The sequence below is a fragment of the Corvus hawaiiensis genome, chromosome Z (assembly GCF_020740725.1).
Source record: "Corvus hawaiiensis isolate bCorHaw1 chromosome Z, bCorHaw1.pri.cur, whole genome shotgun sequence".
NCBI classification, from domain to species: domain Eukaryota; kingdom Metazoa; phylum Chordata; class Aves; order Passeriformes; family Corvidae; genus Corvus; species Corvus hawaiiensis.
Genome location: NC_063255.1, coordinates 13,200,182 through 13,210,358, shown reverse-complemented (window position 1 = coordinate 13,210,358; position 10,177 = coordinate 13,200,182).

The following is a 10,177-nucleotide window of genomic DNA, read 5'->3' as shown; positions in this document are numbered from 1 at the left end:
TTAATGCACAAGCAGGGAACAATGCTTATTTAATCATTTACTGATTCAGAAATACTGCCTTTGTGAAAATGTAACATCCTGCCATCCACTACCTTTGTTTTGTGAATCGATCTTCAGAAACCTCCTGGGAATGCAGAAGATAAAAAGGGCAATGAACATTATCTGGGCTGCTCCCTTTTCACACACTCTGCAAAGACAAAACAGAGGCACTGAAGGCTGGAGAAATGGTTTTCACTAAACAAGTTTGTCCTTGGAATTCAGTCTCCCACCCGTGTTAAGAAATTCTTCAGGTGCAGAATTTGCATTGACTTTCAGAGGGGTGCAGCAGATTGAAACAGCAGGGATGCTCTTGAAAGCAAAAAAAAAAATTAATATCTGAATATTCATATGCCTTCTGCTGCCTTTCCTTCCCCCTGCCAGTGAGCCCTGGTGTAATAAATGAATTGGTTTCAGGGTGTTGGTTATTGCTGTTTGGGTGGGATGTAGAAGAGGGGAGTTGAGGGTGGAATAGATGGACATGTTAATTGAAGGGAAGTTGCGAGACTGCACGGATGTAATGCTGGAATGTAACCACTGGATGGGGATATAACAAGGACCCAATGGGTTTAATAGAAGGAACTTTCTAGTACATTGCTTCGTAGGGTACAAGGGATGAGGACGACGCCCTAGACTGTGATTGGAGAACAAGCCAACCAATGAAGTGAACTTATTTGAAAATGATTGCTGAGGAATGCACGGAGGTATAGACCAACCAGCGAACAGGAAAGGGACCAGTCAGCACGAGGATTAAGAAATGCACCAGTCTGGTGGCACCAGAGACTTTAAAAAGCTACCTGCCCCCAGGGGAGGGGTCCTCCTGCGGAACTTGGGGTCCAAGGGAGCACCCAGTGGGTCTCACTGTCGTTTTTCGAGTATTGTTTTGTTCTGGCTTGTCGCACGGATCCTGGGCTTATCCTGGGTTCCCGCTCCCAGCAGTTAACAAATAAGCGAGTTGACTTTTCCTTTAAAAGTCTCAGCCTCGTTTACAACACTCAGCACATACAGACACACGTGAATGTTTACTCTACACTCCTCTGGAAACTGGTCTGCGCCGTTTCTGAGATGGTTAATGAGTTACCAATCTGAAAAATTCTTAACAGGCCTTCAGGTGTCTCAGATTACATCAGGGTGTGATGAAATTTCTTCGGTTGCACCTGCTCTGTTATTGTCCACAAAACTGTAAGCAGAATTCAGTGAATCCAGAATTTTTCATAAAGGGTACAGAGATTTCATCAGAACTCTGAAATTTTTCCTCATCATTTCTAACTAGTTCTGAATACATACACACCTATTTGATTGTTGGTTTTGTCTGAACAGCCTGAAGTGTCTGCTCAGTTTGTAGTTCAGCACTGGACTGAATCTACTAAGAAAAGCATACTAGGAAGCCTAACATGATCTATAAACTCATGACAGAGTCAATTTAAGTCAATTGAAGTTTCTAAAAATTCAGATTTCTTGTTGAATTTAGGCAGGAGGGAAGGTATAAGAAATGCCTTATAAAGTTCATAAGAAGTGTCTCAAAAAAAAAAAGTCTCTGGTTGTTTTGCAGTTTAGTTTATTGCTCCTTTAGGTGCTACATGTGACCATTGTTGTGGAGAAGTTCTTCAGCTATCAGAAGAACAGATATGAGCATATCTGCTGGTCCTTGGTAGGGAAATCAGCAGGGTTGTTTGTGTGGAATAGAGGCTAAAAAAACCCCAGCAACGATGAAGTCCACTATGAAGAACATTATGCAGCAAAGAGGACTAATTTTACAGGAGAAGCCTTTGTGGTTTTTTCCTGCCATTAAAATTAAGACAGTTTCACATACACTGAAAAAGAAACTCCGTGGTAAGTAGATTGTCAAGGGAAAAGTATTCTGATTTTAAACCAAGCTGTAATCCAATTAAATTACAGGATCACGGAATGGTTTGTGTTGGAAGGGACCTTACAGATAATCTAGTTCCAAACCCAGCTGAACTCTGACTCTAAATAAAATCATTTTATGTCCAAAGATGCTGTCTCCCTGTGTGGTTGTAGTTTTCCAGCTGAAATTAATTGTCTGCTCTCCAGAGCAGAGACCAGCTGGCACATGCAGACTGTGCTCATGCTACTGAGCTAATTCCTAAGACGGCGGTCACCACCAACCTGCCTGTTGAGTCCTGTCCCCAGACCTGCTCTGTAACAGAGCCCCAGCCCAGTCTCCATGTAGGTCTGACCCCACAGGAGTGACCCTCAGCTTGCCCCTTTGGGCAGAGGAACATTTCCAGCCTGAAGGGTGCACACTGCCAGCAGCAGTGTGATGGATTGCTCTGCCTGGCTACACAACTACAGCATTCCTAACCTTTACCTTTACCTGCCTTTTTCCCTTGCTCTCAGGAAGCACAAGCATATTTTTGTTTTTGTAATGCTGTGTCAGGTGCTAAATGCACTTGACAAGTTTTTTTGAAGGTGATTTGAGACCAGGAGCATTCCAGAAAAAGATGCAGTTATCTTTACAATTTTCCTCGTCTTCAAAATCTACCACAAAGCTATTTTCAGTTGGAGAATGGAAAATGAAAACACTAGATATTTCAGTTTTTAAGAAGTTAAGCAACTAATGTTTACTAAAAATTGATTATTTTTATCCTGTGCCTTGGAATAATGACAATTTAAGTTCTTGAATATTTCAGGCCAAATGGAACAAACAATGTTGTGGGTGTTACGGTTTTTTTAATTCTACATTTCTCAAAAATATTGGCAACTTTCTGTTAACCACAGTGAAACAATGCAATGAAGGTCTGACATGCATGAGAAACTTCTGTACTCTCTCTCTTTTGTCCACAGAAGAAAACAGTTAAATGGACCCAGCATTTAGTGGGATCAAATACCTTTTGATGCTGAAAAGCTGTCCTTAATCATTGCAAAGTGGGGGAAGTAGCAAAGAATAGAACAAGAACAGTCTGCAGCTTGCTTCAACAACAACTAGAACAATCTGTCCTCACTGAAGGGGGCAAAGAGGGGGGAGCCAAAACCAGAGAGGAGAAGGTTTCAGCATGCTGCTCCTCAGAGAGGCCTCCCTGAAGACGATCACAAAGTGCTGGAATGGCCTGGGGAAGGAAGAGTGGTTGTGAAGTCTCTGCTCTTGGCACAGGCATATGCCAATAGGGGGAGTCTTGATCATTTTTTCACAACCCTCCCAGTCCTCTGAAATGTGGATTTCTACAGGTATCTGGGATCATGCTGGCACCACTAGGCAGGAGAGGAAAAGGTAGTAGGAAGCAATGTCAGTAGTCAGGCAGGAGAGGAAAAGGTAGTGGGAAGCAATGTCAGTAGTCGTACAGGAGAGGGCAGAGCCAGGCCAAGCACTGCTGCAGGAGTGTCTGGAGGAGGTGGCGAGGGGGGAGCTGTGTTGTCTGCCAGGGTGGGGAGCGCTGCTCTTGCCAGCCCGTGGAGCCAAACTCACTGCAGCTATGACTTCAGCCTGTATGGTGTCATTCCTTAAACAACCACAAATGGGATGTGTTCTTTTCTTGTTATTCACTGGAGCTTCCTCTCCAAATTAGCAGGAACAGTTTTGGTTCCTGACTCTGGAAATGTACCGGTGGTATGTGAGCTGGATGCTTTTCCCGGCCAGGGTGTGCTTGACATGGCAGCACAATTCAGCACTCAGCATGCTGGGTATACTCATCAGCATGGCTGGTGATACACCATCACTCTAGAGAGCTTTGTGATGTCCCAGAGCCCCTCTCTCCATGGCCTCTGCGTTTCAGAAGTGACTTCTGTCATGCAGAGGATGAGTTATTGCCTCTGCTCCTCTGCACAGCAGGCCCGAGATGGTGCCACCTTAGCACAGGAGCTGCTGTTGCCTCAGTGAAGGTCTCTTTTCTCTGGCTGTGAGGACTCAGGGTTGAGTTGACTCAGGGTTGACTCAGGCTGAGACTCAGGTATGAGTCAGCACACTGAAGATACTGTCAGGTCTCAAAACAGATGAATGCATTGTCACTCATAAATAAGGGCTGGAAGGAAAGAGGTGATGTGGTTGTAAAAGTCCAGCAAGAGTATCTCTGCCAGCAGGCTTGCCAGCCTTGTGACGAGGGCTTTAACACATTTGCTGGGACTCATGACCAAAGCCTGAGGAGAAGGAGACGTATGGGGTGGGCCTAACACTTTTGCAGCACTGGAAGCAGCACTGCTGGCAAACAGGCCAAGTTGCCTGCATAGCACAGATGCACGTGCACAAGAAGAACAGGAGACAAAAGTCTAAGCATGGTCCTCAGAGTGACAGAATCACAGAATCATCAAGGTTGGAGGAGGCCTTCAAGATCATTGAGTCCAGCTATCAAACCAGCACCACAATAATTAACCCTAAACATATTCCCAAATGCCCAGGTGCCTCCTAAACATTTTCAGAGAAGGTGACTCCGCCATCTCTCTGGGCAACTTATTCCAATGCCTGACCACCCTTTCAGAGAAAAATATTTTTCCTAATATCTAGTATGACCCTTCCCTGGCATAACTTAACCCCATTTCTTCTCACCCTTTGGCTTGAGACATGGCAGAAGAGATTGACTCCCACCTACATCCTCAAGGAGGCTACCTCCTCCTTTCAGGAAGTTGTAGAGAGTGATAAGGTCTCCCCTGAGCCTCCTTTTCTCCAAGATAAATACACTCAGATCCCTCTGCTGCTCTTCATCAGACCTGTGCTCCAGACTCTTCCAGTTCCACTCTCCTTCTCTGGACACTCTCCAGCACCTCAATGTCCTTTTTGAAGTGACGGGCCCAGAACTGAAGCCAGAATTTGAGGTGTGGTGCCCAGCACAGAGGAATATTCGCTGGTCTGGTCCTGCTGGCCGCACTATTGCTGATCCAGGCCAGAATGCCACTGGCCTTCTTGGCAAAAGCTGGCAAACTCCTCATTTCTTCCCATTTGCCTGGTAGAGAAGTCAGACTTAAAGGTTTGTATTCCAGGCTAGGTCATTAGGCTTTCTGAGCATGCTAATTTTCAGCTTTGGTGGAATTAAGATTGCTTAGCACCTCGTCCAGTTTCATAAGTCTCTAAATTGTAGATCTCTGGGAAAGTGTCTCTCCTAAAATAAATGCATGCATGCATTCCCTGCCTGAGCAGTGGACATGTATAGGTGTCTTTGACACATTCCAGACAAGCCCAAGGGAAGTTTCCAAGGGAGCAAATGTCTCCCACCTGCCATCACAGCATGGGGTACTGACCTGAGCCCACAGCTCTCCCAGGCCATGCATATGGCATAAAGATGAACACAGACTCCTTCTCCACCATCTCTGGCTCGCTATAGTTTTGCTTGTGGATTGTTTTTTCCAGTATCAACCTCCAGCATCCAGTCTGGGCATGCTCTTCACAGATGAAGCAGACCACTGAGCCAGGAGACTCCAGCTAGAACTCGTGAACTGTGGCTTTGTCAATGCTGACTGGGAGAAACGGCCAAATCCCCACACAGCAGTTATGGGAATCCAATTATAGATGTCTTTCTATACTGTTCTGTCTCTGTCTATTACAATGGCTTTAAAGGCTTCAGCAAAACAGATCTTACTATAAAAATCCTTTTTTAAAAAGAATTCGCATGAATGGGCAAATGTAAACTAGTTCCATCTGCTTACTACCCCTTGTGTATTACAAACCACTGAAATGAAAAAATCAGTGCTGAGGGAATTATCTGACAAGGAAGATTTTCTCATGCCTTTGACATAAATTTTTGATTCCAGTTAGGCAGCAAGTATTAGTGGTAGGGAAGGTCCTGAAATACATGTTTGTGCACCAAAGGTTTAATTTGGAAATTAAGAATTAAAAAGAGCATGTTCTTGCTTTGATGTTTCATTCATAGCTATTGATCTCTAAAACTTCCAAAATCTGGATAATCTCTTTCATCAGTGAACATTCAACTCGAGGCATATGGACTTGGACTGGATGTACTACTTCATAAACACTTAAAGGCCTCCTCCACATGACAGCTTGCCTAATTTAGTGAGAGGGCAGGTAAGAAGTGCAGCAGGGTAGCCTTGTAACCTGGCATTGCCATTGCTAGCAACAGGCACCCAGCTTTTGCAGAGCTTCAGGACAAGGGCCTGCAGGCTTGCTCTGTCTGAGCTTTTCTTGATCTGCCCAGAGGTTTGTTTTCTTTCTATGACAGCAATTTCTCTAAGTGATGAGTCACCTACAGTAATTAATTTTATTTTTGTTTTTCTTTGTATGGTGCAGATTTATATCAGTAGAAGTAACAATTAGTACTTCTATGACATGTAATACAATACAGAGTTGAAAAATACCAGGATGGAGATACAGCATGGAGCTTAGAGCAGCACAGGGCATGAAATGATGAAATCTGGGGCACAGGCTTGACAGTGGAGACCCTGCAGCTCCCCATCCGTGGTCAGTTAGAGAAACATGGACTTGAAGCTGGACAAAACTGGGTTTAGGAGTAACAAGGAGAAGAAAGGAAGAGCCTTTGGTGTATGTGGAATAAAGCACATACCGTAAATTCAGCTGTTACATGTAGCTGCAGACCAGTGAAAAAGAAAAAAGGTGTAATTGCATCTTACGAAACACAGACAAACTACCTCAAGTAGAGCCTAGAGCATCAGTGTGATAATTTTTCAAAAAAGGACACCAGAAGCTGAAGATTTACAGTTTTAAGTCTTCAGGCTGAAGATTCTGACTTGTTTAATGCATTCTTTGTCTATGTCTTCAGTATCCATGATGGACCAGGGGGTCTCAGTGCTCTGAGCTGGAGGACCATGACTGTGAGAATGATCAACTCCCTGTTGACCCTGAATTTGTGCGGGGTCTGCTGCTCTAGCTGGATCCCTACAAGGCCGTGGTGCTGATGGGATTCATTTGAGAATCCTCAAAGAGCTGGCTGATGTCACCACAAGACCTCTCTTGATGATTTATAAATGTCTTGAGAAACCAGAGAGATCCTGGCTGACTGCCAACATTGTCCCAGTTTTCAAGACAGGCAAGAAGGAGAACCCTGGAAACTACAGGCCTGTCAGTCTCACTTCAGTGCCTGGTAAAATCATGGAAAATATTATTCTGGGAGGTATTGTAAAGCACTTGAAGGACACTGCAGGTATCAGTCACAGCCAACACAGCTTCATGAGGGGAAAGTCCTGCTTGTGGAACATGGTTTCCTTCTACAACAGGGTAGTCCATCTAGCTGATCAAGGGAAGCCAATTGATATAACCTTTTTGGGGTTTAGCAGAGCTTTTGATACTGTCTCTCACAGGATCCTTCTGGACAAAATGCCCAGCTCACAGCTGGATAAACACATCATGTGATGGGTGAGCAGCTGGCTCACAGGTGGGGCACAAAGGGTTACAGTGAATGGGGTGACATCAGACTGGTGACCTGTCACCTGTGGGGTTACACATCCTTAGCCCTGTGCTCTTCAGTATCTTCATAAATGACTTGGACACAGGACTGGAAGGGATACTGAGTAAGTTCACAGATGATACAGCAGTGGGAGGAGCTGTTGGCTCCCTCGAAGGCAGAGAGGCCCTGGAGAGAGACCGAGGCAAATCACAGAGATGGGCAATCACCAACTGCATGAAGCTCAACAATGGGAAGTGCTGGACTCTGCACCTGGGATGGGGCAACCCTGGGTGTACTGACAGACTGGGGAATGAGAGGCTGGAGAGTAGCACTGCAGAAAGGGACCTCTGGGTCCTGGTTGATGGCAAGTTGAACACGAGTCAGCAGTGCCCTGGCAGCCAGGAGGGCCAACCCTGTCCTGGGGGCATCAGGCACAGCATCGCCAGCCAGGCAAGGGAGGGGATTGTCCTGCTCTGCTCTGAGCTGGGGCAGCCTCACCTCGAGTGCTGGGGCAGTTTTGTGTGCCACAGTGTAAGAAAGGCATTAAACCATTAGAGAGTAACCAAATGATGGCCAGGAGGATGCTGAAGGGTCTGGAGGAGAAGCTGTGTGAGGAGTGGCTGAGACTGAGGGGAGACCTCATTGCAGCTACAGCTCCCTCACGAGGGGAAACAAAGGGGCAGGCACCGATCTCTTCTCTGTGGTGACAGTGACAGGACTTGAGGAAATGGCTTGGAGCTGTGGCAGGGGAAGTTTAGATTGGGTATCAGGAAAAAGTTTTTTCACCCAGAGGGTGTATGGGCACTGGCACAGGCTCCCCAGGGCAGTAGTCACAGCCCCAAGCCTGCCAGAGTTCAAGAAGCATTTGGACAATGCTCTCAGGCACGGTGTGATTCTTGGGGTGTCCTGGAGCTGGATTTTATCATCCTGATGGGTCCCTTCCAACTCATCGTATTCTGTGCTATGATTGTATGACTTTAAGACATAGAAGAACAATGGAAGGGTGAGCATAATCCTGAAACAAAAAAGGATAAAAAGTAAGTGTACTGTAATTGTATTATTAATATTACTATTGACACTTTTCACCATATTGCAGTTTTAACTGCCTTGTTATTCTTTATTTTTCTGAATCAGTTAGATTTGGATTAGAGATAATATACTCTGCAGATCTCAATTAACAATAAATTCTTGGCTTTACTTATATGTAAGGTGTTCTTTCTTTTTGCCCATAAACAAGACCTCAAGCATAATGCAAGGCAGGAGAGAGGAGGATGGGGGAATCTTCAAACTCAGCTCCTAGCAGGGAGCCAAAAGGCACTCTAACACTTCTCCTGCTCTTTCTGAAGTACCTGACATATTTTGCTAGCTGCAAACTGCTTTAATGGGAAGTTAGACTGTTGTGTTGTGTGTCATTATTTTCACACCCACAGAGCTGAGGTCTGTCTCAGCAGTGAGATTGCTTTGCCCCGCCCTGCTACCATTTTCCTTGAAATGGGATGGTGGTTTTCTTAGCTGGGAAGTTAGGTAGGTGATACGTCTTTCTGTGGGCTGCAGGGTAGTGATGTCTTTGTGTAGGCCCCTTACTTGACCCTGTTTAGAAGATAATCAAGAATGATTTAAAATAGAGGTGATAGTATGTCTTGGTGATGCCCAGCAGCTTTTGACATCAGTTACTTGGATCATCCACTATAGATCCTCCTGTCCAGCCTGTGAGGGAACATGCTCTACCTGTGACATATTTTTTCTTGCACACCAGCAAGAAACCTTCTGTCTGACTTCTAGTCTAAGAAGTGCTGGGAACAACAAAATCTATGTTAAATTCCCCAAAGGCACACAAGGCTTTCTATTATAAACCAGATGTTCTTGTCTAGCAGCAGGTTGAGTGGGAGTGCCACCAGGAGCAGGAGAGCATTGTTCCCAGGCCATCATTCATGACCCCACCTCTACAATGCAGTAGAAACCTGTGTGGCTTGTGTGGGAAGGGACCAAGGAGCATGGGACAGTGGCACAGGTCTGTAGGGACATGCTGGAGAGGGCATCAGACAGGGAAATGCAGAGAAGCAGGCACACCCCATGCTGCAGAAATGGTAGCAGAACTCTCCAAAGGTTTCTAACTCCATTTGCGAAGTTACAACATGTTACAGACCCTGCTGTGGTTCAGTCCTTTTCACTTGTCAAGTCATAACTTTACTCTCTAGCAAAGTTCCTGCTGATTTTAGAAGTGTAGCATCTAACCTGTGTGGTTAGGCCTGAGGCAACAGAAATGAAGTGCCTGGTATCTGTACTGCTCCCTAGAGTTAGTCACCCAAACCACGGCCCTTCACACAAGAGAATGTTCTTGCCCCGTGCCTTGTTGTGCATCTCCATTACAGACACTGATGTTGATGCGGACCCTGCCACAGTACAAGCCACTACCAGCTACCAGGACACAATCATTTACACAGAATCAAGTCTAGGATACTGCCACAAGTCAGCATTTAAGTGTTTGTAAATTACCTTCTCTGTCTGAAGACTTATCCTTTTTAAAAACAAATTAGTCATACTGTCTCAAATGGATTCATGCTAGTGAAAAATGTAGTGCAGCCATGTGAACAAGAAACCAGACTACAATTACTGCCATGTTTTCAATACACCATTCCTGCATTTGAGGCCAGATAATGCTAACAAGAATTTGCTAACATTATCTACCCAGAAATTGTATAATCTGGCATGTTTGTTATCTGCAGGGGAAGTCATTATCTTCTGATGGATGAAACCTCACAAGTTTCTGTGCAAACAGTCATACCACCCGGATGCCACCAAAGATGGCTGTTTCAATGATGCCAAGAAGAAAA